This window comes from Leopardus geoffroyi, chromosome B3, assembly GCF_018350155.1.
Source record: "Leopardus geoffroyi isolate Oge1 chromosome B3, O.geoffroyi_Oge1_pat1.0, whole genome shotgun sequence".
Lineage (NCBI taxonomy): Eukaryota > Metazoa > Chordata > Mammalia > Carnivora > Felidae > Leopardus > Leopardus geoffroyi.
Window position 1 is genome coordinate 27,489,771 of NC_059337.1, and position 16,400 is coordinate 27,506,170.

Below are 16,400 nucleotides of genomic sequence, written 5' to 3' on the forward strand. Positions count from 1 at the left end.
TGGATCCCAGACAGGAAGCACTTGTAAGGAAGGAGATGTGGGTGTGACACAGCTGCCTTGCACTTCTCAAATGTGGCTTTTTCACTGTGATGTCACCATGCTGAATGACTATGAATATTGAAAACATCAGCTTGACCATGTTTAAACGCAAGTTTACAACTTCCCCATCCATATGTAGAGTTGTTTGTTAGCCTTCCTTTTAAAGTTGTGGAACCCATGGGGCGCCTGGGTGGCGCAGTCGGTTAGGCGTCCGACTTCAGCCAGGTCACGATCTCGTGGTCCGTGAGTTCGAGCCCCGCGTCAGGCTCTGGGCTGATGGCTCAGAGCCTGGAGCCTGTTTCCGATTCTGTGTCTCCCTCTCTCTCTGCCCCTCCCCCGTTCATGCTCTGTCTCTCTCTGTCCCAAAAATAAATAAAAATGTAAAGTTGTGGAACCCAAATGTTGGGTTTTCAATCACAATTTTAAGATAAGTGTGCTATTAAATCAACTAAATCATAAGGATAAATCTATTTAGATAAATCTGTTCACAAATCTAGTCAGCATTGTTGACATTAGGCACCAAATAATTCCTTGTTGTAGGGCTGTACTGTGCATTGTGGAATGTTTACCATCCCTGGCTTCCACTCCCCAATATGACAACCAAAACTGTCTCCATGCAGTGCCAGTGTTGTCACAAAATCACCCCCTGATAAGAATCACTGATTTATAATAATCCATAAATAAAACATTTTTTAATTTGAAAAACACAGTTAAATGTAGTCACATCCTTTATTTCATTCTATACTACTAACTAAAGGAAAAGTCAGAGGTCTAAACCAGATTAAAACTTCTTGCTAGATATCAAATACAGATGGTTATTTATGTGTGTATACATACATACACACATACATACATACACATACACAGTATTATGTGCACACCTTGATGTGTGCCTATAAACAACTATCTATTTATATATTTAGTGTCATATAATTATCCCAAATATCAAGGTCCATGGTATAAAGTGTAAGACAACATAAAGGGAAATCTTCAAAATACTTAAACATTATATCTAATAACTCAGTTCAAAGTAACTGATCTCTTAATTGAAAAAAGAAAGTCAAAATACAAATATCTAATAAGAACTTTATAAATGGCAAATTAAATAAATATGTAATACTTAACTCTACCAAGCCCTTCAGACTGGATAATATATAGTGTTCTATTTTCAATTCACTGACCTTTTCTTTGGTCTCATTCATTCTGTTACTGAACCCAAAACGTTTTTTTAATGAAGTATTATATTTTTAAATTCTGACCTTTGTATTTGCTTCTATTTTATAATTTCTGTTACTCTCCTAATGATTCCTACCTTTTCATTCATTTCAAATTCATTTTTCTTTACCTCATTAAGCATGTTGTAATAGCTACTTCAAATTCTTTGGTCATTTCAACATCTGGAGCATGTCTGGATTAAAATCTATTTATTGCCTTTTTCCCTGAGAATTTATTGCATTTTCCTCATTCTTTGTATTTTGAGTCCTTTAGCATCATCTCCTGGATATTGTCAAAGATAAGATATGCAGATTCTGGGTCCTGCTATAATCTTCTGGACATCGTCCTTTTCTTTCTTGCCTTTTTTCTTTTCTGTTAGAAGTTAGGTTCAGAACACAATTTCTGTCTCACCTTCCAGGGGTAGTGGTTCAAATTCATATTTTCCATGATAATTTTGGTCTCTCTCACATATGCAGAGTTCAGCACTTGGAGACTCATGGAGATGGTTCAAGTTTCAGCTGAGTTCTTTAAACCTTGCTATGGTGATTTCTGCCTGTCCAGCATATATGTCATTGAAGAGTTAGAGACTTGTATGAATGGTTGTAATCTCAGATAGTCCTCTAGGCCTACACTAGGCTGGTTTGGGTCTGTATCACGCATGCATTGTTCAGAACTGTACATGTTCATGCATGGAATTGGGGGTGTGGAATTCCCTGACTCTCTCTTCTGAGATTCCCTCATTCCCAGCTCACAGGTACTACTTTCCCTGGCTCCTCTGGGTGTAAAGATGATGATACTATGGCTAGGAATTTATGCCACCATGCCATGCCATGACTAAGGTCTTCCTGTCCTGGAGGGAAATCTAGGAGGCAGAAAAATAGGAAAATCACCCCAAGGGGGTCACTTTTCCAAGTATTAACTCCCTTCTACAAATCACCTGGTTTTGCTTATTGTTCAGAGTCCATCAATACTTGGTTTTTATATTTTTTCCAGAGTTTCAGTTGTAATCAGAGAAATAACCTTTAATAGGTTTGTACCCCCAAAGAACTAGAATACAATATTCTTTCTTATTATGTAACTCAGTTAAAATACTCTTCCTTCAGCTAACTTTTAGATTTAAAAATAGATTAAATGTGCTATTTCTCCTCTGCCAAATCCTCTCCAATTGATCTACATACCCATTATACCCTGGGACCTGGGCAGGGGCATAGCTAGACCCTGTGTCCACCCTGGAGCCTACTGCTGAGCTAGGAAGGACAGCATGAGTCACACAGCAACTCTGAATAAAGTGATAAGGATGCAAATCAACCTGAATCCTGCCAGAATTTGAAAGGAAATGTTTGATAGTCCCATGACCATCAATTGTACCAAGGTGGAAGCACAAGTCTGTCAATATTCAAGAGGTCAAATAGAAAACCATGTGCTCTTTGGAGTCCTTTTCTCAGATGCCCTCTGATCTACCTTTCCCTGCTGGTTTTCCCTTTTCATGATATCTCATCTTATTTTAAAATCATCTCCATCAAAATCTAACCTCATCGAAAAAAAGAAAAACAAACACCCTAAATTTGGAAACCTGTAAAATATATTTGAAAGTTCTGATATGTTTAACAGCTGACACATTCAGCTATTTTCACAAACATTTGGAATACATTAAATGGGAATTATTTTAACTGAACTTAAATTACAGCACTATTTTTAGAGAATGTCATAGCTAGGTTAGAAACAGATTACTGAAACCGAGAAAGAGCTCATTATAAATCCTTTTTGCTACAAATATCCAAAAATGAAAATGCCTGTATGTCCATTTTCCCCAGAATTATGTATGTATCCTCCCAGTGAACTCACTAACAATTTTATTTATAAGATAGCACTTCTTTATAGACTCAGCTATAAGAGAAAGCACCACTTAAATGACCCTCCTGTTCAGGTGCCTAGCAGTAAAGCTAGGTGACCACTCTTATTATCTAAAAATAAACTTCTTCTGGGGAGCCTGGGTGGCTTAGTCAGTTAAGCATCTGACTCTTGATTTCAGCTTAGGTCATGATCTCATGGTTTGTGAGATAAAGCCCTACATAAGTCCCATGCCGTTAGCATGGAGCCTGCTTAGAATTCTCTCTCCCCCTTTCTCTGCCCTTCTCCTGCTCGTTCTCTCTTTCTCCACTCTTCCCCTTACCTGCTCATATGTGTTCTCTCTCACAAAATAAATAAACATTTAAAAGTAAATAAATAAATAAACTTCTTATGTTGTTCCCTCACACTGGAATTAAAGATCCATTAAAGGCATTTATAATTTAAAAACTAACTTATTTTTATATTCCATGGAAGAGACATATTAAAAGAGATTTGAATAATTATTGAAAAACACTAAATTAAAGGAATAAGATTAAATAAAAAAATTTTATTGAGTGTTTTAGGTAATAATAGTGTTGTGTTTTCTTGTGTTTTCATTTGCTTAGTTTTATTTTTTAAGGGGGTGGTTTCTATATTTGTATTTTCCCCCAAGGCAAGAAGAATGAGCCACTGGTATTTTTGAACTTGTAATCTGAATATATTGGTAGTCACTCTCTGCCCCTTAGGTGTAAGCAACTGTGCTCTCTGCCAGCACCCCTCAAAATTAATTTTTCCAGTGAATGAAAATTCTTTTACTCATTCACATTATTACTTCTCATTTGATCTTAACATTTCTTAATACAGTTGAGAATATAAGGAACATATGATTTTTTTTATTCTAAATTTATTTATTTAAATTCAAGCTAGTTGATATACAGTGTAGTATTGGTTTCAGGAGAAGGATCCAGTGATTTATCACTTACATATAACACCCAGTGCTTATCCCAACAAGTGCCCTCCTTAATGCCCATCATCCATTTAGCCCATCCCCCCACCCACCTCCCCTCCAGAAACTCCTACTTTGTTCTCTGTATTTAAGAGTCTCTTATGGTTTTCCTCCTTCTCTGTTTTTAAGGAACATATGACTTTTATGTTATAAACTTCAGAGTTTATAAATAAAGGTAATTTATTTCAAAAAGTAGCTTATATACAAGAAAATGATGGATAGCCAAGGAGAACTTGGAATGCCTTGCAGTGAAGACTGATTTGGAACTTGGCATGAGTTATTAACTATTAACATAAAATTATTACATTAAACCTACAAATTAGAGCTTTTTTCCCACTTATTATTAGCACTATTATTATTTTCAGTGACAGAGTCTTGGCATAGCTAAAGATGTCCCATTGACAAAGACACAAATAAATATAGATGCATGCGAAGACTTTCCAAACATCCTGTACATCCAAAGAAGGAAACGGACACAAAGCATAAATGTGCTTGCAAGGATAACTCATTGCTTAGGAACCAGGAAATCACCAAAGCTTTCTAATATGGCCTAAAAATAGCAAATATTTTCTCTTTCTCCTCATTTTAAGATTCCAATAAAAATAGCCTCACAAGAAGCTTTCTTAGATGAATCCATCTGAGAACCACTCCATATAGCATAGCACCTGTGACAATTACTGTGAATGACTGTTATATCTACAGACATGTGGTTTGATTTATAAACATAAGTATTTTATAAATGCAAAATCCTCATAAAGCAATATTCCACATTGCCTAGTCTCATTCATTCCATTATTGGTTTGACAAATATTTATTGAGTGCTTGATATGTGCCAACCACTGTTAGGCAGCTAGCAGCCTGCTTAGGAGGAGCACCCAGGTAGAAGTGACAAGTACAAATACACATTCACCTAACAAAAAGGCGATTGGGTCTGGGTTCAGTGAACAAGTGAATGTATGATGGAAAATAATGTGTAATTGGCAGCTACAGCCTGACCATTCATGTTTAATAAGCTGTGATGAGGCTCTGGATTATATTCCAAGTGCAACCAGGACAAAACACTGCTATGAAAACACCAAATATTATTGTTTTTGACAAACATTCTAAGAAAATGAATAGTGTTTGCAGCAGTACAGAAGGGTATATCCTGCTCAAAAGTGTTCCCAGAAAGATCCAAGAAGCATTTGAAGGCTAACTTTTCAATACCACAAGGCAAAAGTGGAAACAGTGTCTCCTTCAAGATTCTCAAACTAAAACCTACCACCTGAGAAGTCAATAAACCTACTTAATGTCTCTCAAATCCCTAAAACATCCACTTCTTGTTTTATTCTTATGATTATAAACATAGGTTTAATTATTTCTTTTTAATGTTTAAGCCAATAACTAAGAGAATACAAATATTGTCTATAGCTTCAAAACACTTGGTAAAATAGATACAAAGAAATTTTAACAATATACTTCATCAATAGATGGGAAAAGGAAATACCAAGGAAATATAACAAATATCAAATACAGGACATAACAGTGAGTAGTTTAAAATTAGATCCAAATGTATGTTCTTTACTGGAAACCAACTAAAAACAAAATGACAGAGATTAAAAATAAATAAATGAGCAATTTCAGGAGACTTCCATACCAAACAGAATGATATTCTTTCTACCTGGTCATCTACTTTTTTCTAACTGCTCATCTCTATTAAGCACAACTATAAATCATGGAAATAAATCAAGAGACAACCAAAGGAGAATTCTTACAGGTGGTAATAGGAAAGCAAACTGCTTTGCTTTCAGGACAGGAAGAATGATCAGCACTAGGGTATCAGGACATGACAGGAAGAACAATCAGCACCAGGGTATCATCCATCTCCCAGAACCAACATTCTTTGACCCTCCCCCCTCAACATAGCAAGAAAAGGGAGTCAAGTGGGCTTGTTCCTCCCCTGGGTGGAAAGGGATCCCTCTGACAATACCAGGTGATTATGGTTCCCCTGGCAAGGGAGATCAATAGAGCCTGCCAACAAAGGTGGCCAGGGAAGTTGTTCCTCCCTTGCTGAGAAATACCTGGTAGGCATGCAGATCCTGCAGAAAGATGCCACTACAACACAGACCGGGGATCTCAGTCCACTTTGATACCAGGCCTGAGACCCTCTTCCCTGCTAATAAATATCTAGGATAGCTATGGGACACTGGTAGAAGTATCCTATCACACTGCATGGCTCAAGAAATGTTCTGAGGCTCCCACAGGAAGGGGGATCCCATTATAATGAACACCCACTTGGGAGGCCTCTTCATTCCTCTAGGCCCGAGATTCCTCTTCCCCAACAAAGAGAAACCCAGGCAGCCCAACCTGGGCAAATCCCTTCCACCCTCTCAGGCAACACCAGCAGGGACGAGGGGGAACCCCACTGCACCAAATAAATAGATCAAAGTAGCACTACAAGGTTTCTGAAAATTAAACTGTCATTGGAACCATAGACCACAGGCCAGAACCTGAGGGCTAAACTTAAAACAGGATGACTGCCTGCTGAAATAAAAGATTTAGGGTTGACTCAGAGTACCCTAAGATAATGGATACAATACCAAAGATACCCAAAATTTAGCTGTCGTATCAGAAACAAACAAATAAACATAGCTTGAATGACAAAGGACAATCAGTTGATACCAACACGGAGATCAATCAGATGTTGGATTATCTAAAAAGGATTTTAAAGCAGTCAGTGTATAATGTCCCAATAATCAATTACAAACTCTTTTGATTTTTTTTTAATAGAAAACCAGAATGAAGAAATAGAGGGGTTTTTTTAAGGGACCAAATGGAAATTATAAAACTAAAAAAAAATACAGTAACATAAATATTTTTAAAAATTCTTATTATGGGCTCAAGATAAAGTGGAGATGACAGAGAAAAGATTTAGGGAGTTCTAATATTCATGTCATTGGAGTGCAAGGAGAGAATGAGCATAGAGTGGAAAAGGTACTTTATGAAATAAGGATGAAATTTCCCCAAATTTGGCAAAGAGATCCACACCAAGACACATCATACACTTCTAAAAACTAAAGACAAAAAAAATACTGAAAGCACCCAGACAATTCTATATATTACCTATAAGGGAACATCAATTTTAATGGTAGAAAATTTTCAAGGGATTAAAGAAAATAACTGTCAATTATACATTCTATATCCAGTGAAACTATCCTTCAGGAATGAAAAGGAAATAATGACACTTTCAAATGAGAAAAACTAAAAGAATTTACTAGACCTACCTTTAAATACTGCCTAAAAGAAGCTTTTCAAACACAAAGCAAATTATTTAAAAAATTACTCTGCGGTATCAGGAAAGAAAGAGAGCAACATAAAGAGTAGAAATATATGCGCATACAATAGACTACACTTTTCCTCATGAGTTTTATAAATCACATTTTATAATTAAAACAAAAATTATAATATTATCTGATACTCAAGATAATGATATTTAAACACATGCAGTAGGTTAAAGGAATCTCAATGGAAATTAGGTTTTCACACTTTATTCAAAACGGTAAATGATAATACCAGCAAATTCCAATAAGTCACAAATGTATATTGAAATCCTCAGAACAACCACTACAAAAACTATACAAAGAGATATACTCAAATATACTATAAATAAATCAAGATATAACCCAAAACAGTTTAAGGAAGTCAAAGAAAGAGAAACACAAAAACTAGAAACAGAAAATAAATAATCTAAGTGGCAGTTTTAAGTCTTGATTTAAGTAGATTTTAAAAATAACCCAACCACATACTACTTGCAAGAAACTCATTTCTAAGTAAATAATATGGGAATATTTAAAGAATGACAGGAAAAGATAAATCTCACACAAAAATTTAAGTAATTATATTAATAGCAACTAGACTTAAGAACAAAGAAAACTAGTAGAGACCAAGAAGTTCATTAAATAATGATAAATGTATCACTGCACTGGGAAGACATGACAATCCTAAATGTGTACACAGATAACAATAAAACAGCAACAACAACAAAAAAAAAAACTGGTAGAGCTAAAAGAAAAAAAAATAGACAAGTCCATGTGTATAGTTGGGAATTCAACAACCCCCTCTCTGCATGTTATAGAACTATTAGATATAAAAATCATTGAAGGTATAGAAAAACTGAACAACACTGGACCAAAAAGATTTTATTCATATATATAGAACATTCCACCCAATAATATAAGACGTCTTTTTTTTTCAAGTTCTCATAGAAGATTTGCCATGAGACTATATTCTAGGTCATAAAACAAATTTCAACAAATGTAAGAGAATGGAAATTATTCAGAGTATGTTCTCTAACCATCATGATGGAATAAAATAGAAATCAGTAACAGAAAGACAATAGAAAAATCTCTAAAACATATGAAGACTAAAGAACACACTTCTAAATAATTCATGGGTCAATGAAAAAGCCTCAAAGTAAAGTTTAAAATACATAGAAACAAATGGTAATAAAAACACCACATATGAAAATACATAGGATACTGTTAAAGTAGAACTGAGAGGAAATCTTATAGCACTAAATGTTAACATTGGAAAGGAGGAAAACTTTAAAATAAATAATCTAAATTCCTACTTCAGAAAAACTAGCAAAAAGGAGCAAAAGACAGGCAATTGAAGCAGAAAGGAGGAAATAATAAAGATCAGAGCAAAAATCAATAAAATTTAATAGGAACACAACAGAGAAAAACAATAGTAGGGAGGGGAAGTCTTTCTTCAGGAAAAAATCAATAAAATTGACAAATTTAAAACAAGACTGACAAATATACAAATAAATATATACAAATCACCCATATCAGGAGATAAATATAGAGTTTTGCTACAGATATTACACCCATTTAAAAAATAGTAAAAGAATACTATCAACAACTTTATGTCCACAAATTCAATAACAAAGAAGAAATGAACCAATTCCTCATGAAACACAAAATATCAAAACTTAACTTAGATACAATATATAATCTTAATATCTCTTTAACCTTTAAAAAAGTCAACTTCATAATTTAAAATCTCAAAAAAAAAAAAAATCTCCAAGCTCAGATGGCTTCACTGGAGAATTCCACCACACCATAAGTCTTCTTAAGGAAGACTTAGCACCAATTCTATACAAGCTTTTCCAGAAAATAAAATAAGAAGAGAGCCTTGGGGCAGCTGGGCTCAGTCGATTAAACGTTAGATTTCAGCTCAGGTCATGAGCTAATGGTTCATGAATTTAAGCTCCGCATTGGGCTCTGTGCTGACAGCTCAGAGCCTGGATCCAGCTTCAGATTCTGTGTCTCCCTCCCTCTCTGCCTTTCCCCCACTGGTGCTCTGTCTCTCTCTCTCTCAAAAGTAAATAAACATTAAAAAAAAAAAGAGGAAAGCCTTCCCAACTCATTTTATGAAGCCCAAATGAGACAAAGATAGTATAAAAAATAAAACTACATATCAATGTATGTCATAAACTTAGACACAAAAATCCTCAACAAAATGTTACCAAACTGAATTCACAAATGTGTGAAAAATTATACACCATAACTGAGTAGGATTTCTTCCAGGTATGCAAGACTGGTGTAAAATTTGAAAATATATCTAAAATCTAAAATTTAATCGTATTAATAAGTTAAGAAAAATCATATGATTTTCCTCTGAAGCCTCTAGAAGTAAAACCCTGAGTTTATACTTCCTCTGAAAACTCTTGCCGACACTGAGTTCAGACTTCTGGTGTCCACAACTGCAAGAGAATCAATCACTGCTGTTTAGCTTGTGATTAGCTTGAAAATCAATACAGATAAAAATATCCCCTCCCTTCCTGCAAGGCTTCAACCAGCCCCATTATTTATTGACTACAGAATTTTCTCTCCAACGTTGGCTTCTCACCCAGTTCCTTTGATAAGTAACTCCTATTACAGCAAATGAAGAGTGTTATACCAGAATTACTCAGGTACACTGGTCGTCTACTCAAGGTTTAGCTGCACTACCCTCTGCAACCCCAAACTCTGCAAGTTGGGGTGACATCCTACATCATGCAGTATATGCTTTAAACAAATGAACAATATATATGTCCCTATATCCTGCATACCCACTAGAAAGCATGAGTGCAAGAACCAAAGGGTAGAGATGGGAGGGACCCTCTTGCTATCATACTCCATAACCTAGTCAATGAATTCATTGTCTCTATAATATTGAGCTTAGCCAATGTAACTAACAGGGAGCATAATGAAGGTGCTGTTATGTTGGAAGTGGAGAGCGTCCCATGACCTTTTGGGCTCCTCATATTCTATAAGCATTAAGCAGACAAGAGTAGTTCCTCTACTATCCAGGATGACCAATCCCAATTATCAGAGGGAGCTGGGTTTCTTTTCCTTCATAGAGAACTGTCCAGAGGAGAACCGTCCAGAAATGGGGCATTCACCTACATGCTTCCTTGCATTCTGTCAATCCTAATCCATGGACACCCAGGCACTCCAGTGAAGACATGACCACCAAGGACTCAGATCCTATTGGAATGAAGGTTTGGGTCACCTCCAACAATGAATAAAATCCACGTAGCTGAAATGGTGGCAGGGTAAGGCAAAGATGTTAGAAAAGGAAGTTGATTAACAATCCAGACTTCATGTGAGCTATAGAAGCTGGGACTGAAGCAGATATGTGTTATGGTATTTCACTGCTTCTTCTTCCACTCGTGCCCTTTATTCTCCATTGCCATATATGAAGAGCACTAGAGTAGCTAAAAATTAGGTTTCGGGTATAATTGAATCAACATTACACCCCATACTACACAGATGATGGGCTATTATGCAACTCTTGTATTGGGGTTGGGTGATTTTCTCCTGGAGTAGGATAAAAATAACAGGCACAAGTGGAGGATTGAACTGTGACAGCCCACATTTGCCCCCATCCTGCTTTCAGCCTTTTCCTTGGCTCTGTGCTCCTGGAAGCTGTGTGGCTCTGTGCTCCTAGAAGCTGTACTCAGTCAATCTCTCCTATCTTCTGGTGTTGTGTGGGTCTGGCTAATGGAACACACTGGCAGAATTTGACAGGTGGGAGGAACAGGGTGAGGGTATTTAATCTCCTGGCTCTTCCTGGCCCACTGCAATCTGCTATAATCCAGGGTTCAGCAGTCCTCTCCAGAGCTGCAGCTCCCAGCTCTCCCCTTCCCCCTTTGGGCCGTACAGTCATGACTTTTTTCTTATCCAGTGCAGAACTTCAACACACCTGTTCTTTTCCCAAATCCTTGACCTTCAAGTACATAGTTTCTTGCTGAGACCCTACCTAGTAAGGGGAGTCAAAGAGTCACCCAGTCCTCAAAAATGCTCTTTACAGAGCTGTTTCAGGCAGGAAAAAAAAAGTAGAAATAATCAAAATACCAACTTAACGGGGAATCTGAGTATAGCATAGTCATACATTGTAACATTGTATATTCTTTAAATGATATAGCAATACATTTACCTTGTAAAGATTTTAGAAGAAGGTTATTAAAGAATATGTATAATTGCAATATGGGACTTTTTAAGTTATGCATAAAATGATTCTAAATTTAGGAGTGCCTGGGTGGCTCAGTCTGTTGAGCGTCCAAATTCGGCTCAGGTCATGATCTCACAGTTGGTGGGTTTGAGTCCCGCATCAGGCTCTGTGCTGACCACTTGCTCAGAGCCTGAAGCGTGCTTCGGATTCTGTGTCTCCTCTCTCTGCCCCTCCCCCACCCATGCTTTGTCTCACTCTGTTTCTCAAAAATAAATAAATGTAAAAAAATTTTTTTTTAATGATTCTCAATTTATTTTTAAATGATTCTAATTTTGTTTTAAAACTAAACATAGATAAAATAGGCTATATAGTAAAATACTGATGGTTCTCAATGGTGCTTAAGGCGTAGGTATTTTTTCTTTTTATCTAAATTTTCTAATTTTAATAAGTTTGAGCAGTACCCTTTTTGATAAAGTTAAAATTATGAAATTTGAGTTAAAAAAAAACTACTGAGTGTTTTAAACACTTAAGGAAAGCATTCTCATAATCATATTTTTTGTTCTATGTATAGAAGTTAAGGCCCTAGCAAAGATGATTCTCCAAGAGAATCAAACACAGCAGGTAGATGAGGAAATAGGGAAAGTTTTATCTTGCTTGGCTGGGATTTCAACAGGCCGCATACATGCTACTGTGAGAACAACATGTACAACTGAAAGTTAATAAATAATTTTTAAAAAATGAACAAGTAAACCTGTATATCCAACATTAAGTAATCTTCTCAGGAGGTTTTAAAAGTTGCATTTTTCATTTTGATATCATTTTAATGGAAATAATCTTAAAGTAATGTAAAATAGTTCACTGTCCACATAAGTATCTCATAATTTAACAAGATGCAAAAGAAAATCATAATTAGAGCATACATTTACAATCTATGTTACTTAACTGTCAACAATGTCTAAAACCAAATTTTAGTACACTTAATTCCTTCTGCAAACCCATGGTTGATAACATACAGAAATTATTATAGGAGAAAGGAAAGCAATATAAGGCTAAGTAATTAAATCTTAAAAATCCAATCATTTATTTGGCAGAGAAACTCAGCTATAATGGATTAGGTCTATGACACACATATGTCTTGCTAACAGCAAAAATCAATAACCACTGCCTTGTAGGATTTGGACCTTTGAAGATAAGGTCCTCTTGCAGGCTCACTAGAACTCAACTCCAAGTTTACATTCTGGGGTGATGACAAGTCCCTCTACTGGCTGCACCATTGAAAGGAGAGGGAGGCTAAGGAGAAACCATTTGGGCCCCACTCAATGCTGCAAAGAAAGTCTACTGCCTTGGCACCTTGTTTATACAGAGGAATACCAATCTAGCATTTGGCCAAGAGAAGAAGAGGAGTGCCCACAGAAAGCAGGGAGGTGGAAGGAACACTCACCTAGAGCTCAGCCAAATGTGGGACAGCTTGGACACTGTATTTAGACCAAAGTCAGCACCACAACCACCAGACTAGACAATACTTCAGATTTGGAGCAGTGGGAGGAAGAGAATACTAGGACATGTTTCCCTCACCCAAAGGGAACTGGGGACTTGCTAAGTTAAGTTGGCTTTGGGACCAGAAAAGTTGTGCTCTGTAAACAGTCCCCTAAGAGAAGCTGCAGATGGTGGTACAGGTTCCTCCCAAATGAACATACAAATCCTGGATATAAAACCCAGTGCAGTAGCAGAATGTGGCTGTTTAGTCCACTCAAACCTTCTACCTTGGGGTGGCACTGGCAGCCTTGTGAGGCTGAGGACACAATACTTACAGTGAGTTCTGCCCAATGACTGAGGGGTATAGGAGGGGCAGGAATCTGTCTGGAGCTGCCCACTGAGAGCCCTGTGCCTGGAGGGGTCCCAGGGAGTGCTATTTGATGTGTCTGATATCTAAATTTTATTCATAAAATGAAAAGATTCAATTAAGCTCTCATGTTCCCTGCAATGGAAATTCTATGATCTGTGAGACCCAGTAGAGTCCTGGCAACACAGATGCACAACTTTGGTAGGCATGAGAACCCCTCTGAGTTCTTCCAGCTATATAACATTGGCAAACTTTGAAATCATGAAATAAAAACTCTTTTACTATTCTTTGACAAATAGGGACTTCCAAGGAAAATCAAAATAGATCAAATGCCTTCTTTTTATGAAGCTTAGATGATTTCATAACTCTAGGAACATTAAAATGTATCTATGACTTGATTTATGTAACAAATTAGCATACTTGGTATATTACACTTAAATGGAGCTTATTGAGGCCATAATTTTAAATTGACTAAATTTACTTTTTTTTTTAATTTTTTTAACGTTTATTTTATTTGTTGAGACATAGAGAGGCAGAGCATGGATGGAAGAGGGTCAGAGAGAGAGGGAGACACAGAATCTGAAACAGGCTCCAGGCTCTGACCTGTCAGCACAGAGCCCGACGCAGGGCTCGAACTCACGGACCGCGAGATCATGACCTGAGCCGAAGTCGGACCCTCAACCGACTGAGCCACCCAGGCGCCCCTAAATTTACTTTTTTAATGCGTTTCTTTTCCCTAAATTGAAGTATAAATTGCTGAGTTTAAGAAATCTAGTTCTTAGTTTGCCTCAGTGACATCAAAAATATCTAAGAAAAATCTGTGAACAGAAGAAACCACCAAGCTTAGAGTAAATCTTTCACTCCTCAAACATCCCTAAGCACATACCGTGTCTGGGCTCCAAGGGCACATGGGCACACTCCTGGCGTTTACCATCCATCCCTATGGAGTGAGACCTCACACAAACAATAACTGGTATAAAGAGCCATCATGAAAGTAGACTATGAATTTGGTGATTGAGGAAGGACCTGGAGAAGTGACCTCAAGCTGAAGTACAGGAAGGGCATCCTGTCAGTAGGAAAAGCCAGGCTCCTGTGGGTAAGGTCTTAACACAGCAGTGTGGTGGACACACTGAGCAGGCACTGAGGCATCAAATCAGAATGTTTCTAGGTTGAATGTTTTTTGCCAGGCCAAGCTGACACACACACTCATACACATTCATTTTCAAAAAAAAGTCAGTTGGGGCGCCTGGGTGGCGCAGTCGGTTAAGCGTCCGACTTCAGCCAGGTCACGATCTCGCGGTCCGTGAGTTCGAGCCCCGCGTCAGGCTCTGGGCTGATGGCTCAGAGCTTGGAGCCTGTTTCCGATTCTGTGTCTCCCTCTCTCTCTGCCCCTCCCCCGTTCATGCTCTGTCTCTCTCTGTCCCAAAAATAAATAAACGTTGAAAAAAAAAAAAAAAGTCAGTTCCTCCCTTTGGAAGTCAGCCGTCCTTGCTCCCTATAAACTGTGTACCTAGGGCTACCTCCTCCCACCACCTATCACAGACAGCCTCTTTCCCAGTGAATAGAACATCAAAGGCCTAGGAGGTGGATCACATACTGGGAGCTGGTGTCTCTTTCTGAGATACTAAACTATGGGCTGGGCTTCTCCAGACCATCCTGGGAAGAACGTGCTTGGAATTAAAGCTGAGCAGAGTCCCGGCATTGGGGGGAAGGACAATGCCACAGTCCTGGCAATATCTTTTGATCCCTTGATCCAATTGTACCTGGAGTTAGCATCCATCCATTAGACTTCCCAAGAGTTTCTGACATTTATTACCAACTGAGTCTACTCAACAAATGCAATAATTCCCTAGTCCCTGAAACATCACTGCTTCTTTGTAAGTGTATTTAATTTAAATAACTTTTTCTAAGGACATTATCATTACTACCTTACGATTTCATCCCAGCATCCTTTATTCTTGTTTCTTGAAGGCAGCAGAAGTTATATGAGTAGCCATAGGTAAATATGCATAGTCTGTCTCTTCTTCTACCTATTGCAAAGATTACAGCCTAGACAACGATTTATGTTCCAAGAATGATATAAGCCCAAATTGACACCACACCCAATACCCAGTGCTTTAAATGTGCTTAACCAACATTAGTGAGACATATCCCCTGAACCTAGGAGGGGCCCTAAAATGGGAGGCAACCACCTTGGATGACCAGAGAAGAGAAAGCCCTCTCCCTCAGGACTGGATGCTGCCCAAATGCACAATAAATTTCTACTAATTACTACTTTGGTGATTATTGGTTTTAGTTCTGCTATTTCTTAACTTTTCATAGGCCCTAATTTTCCTGAGATTCTGAGTCTTTGTGGGGGATACCTTCCTCCTACAGCCATATCAGGTAACAGCAGGTGTCAAGGTCATTGTACATGTTCCCATAAGTCAATATCCACCCACCGGAACCCCAGGATACCAAGAACAGGGCCCACTGATGGAGAACAGGCAGGTGAGGCAAAGGCTCTGCCCACCAGGCAGGTGTGATCTTTCAGGGAGATACCAGGAAGTCAGAAATGGAGCACTGCTATGTGCCTGGAGCCTTGGGATCAGAGAGGAGTGATACTTCACTATATTGGAACTTAAAAGGTTGCGAAGACTTCCCAAAAGAGATACTTCAGATGTCCTTGAAATATGGAAAAACTTCACAATGCAGAGTCTGGAATTCATCTAAGACCTAGACAGTGATTTCAGAGGACTCTGTTGTGGATATCAGTGGGGACAAGGATAAGCTCCAGAAAATAACAGAAGACATCAGTGAGACCCTTACCACAGATATAAATAGTTTAAAAAGAATAAATCAGAGATGGAGAGGGCAATAAATGAGATTGGAAACAGGCTTGATGCAATGAACATCAGACTGCAAGAAGCAGAGGAATTAATAATTAACCAGAAGACAAAGTAATGGAGATTAATGAAGCTTAACAAAAGAGAGAACAAAGAATATGCA

The 16,400-nt window shown here is 37.7% G+C and overlaps 1 protein-coding gene across 1 annotated transcript in view; it reads right to left on the minus strand.

Moving 5' to 3' along the window:
- Positions 1-16,400, minus strand: part of OCA2 (OCA2 melanosomal transmembrane protein) — a 504,847-nt gene that overhangs the window by 201,631 nt on the left and 286,816 nt on the right. The gene's annotated exons all lie outside the window — the stretch shown is intronic.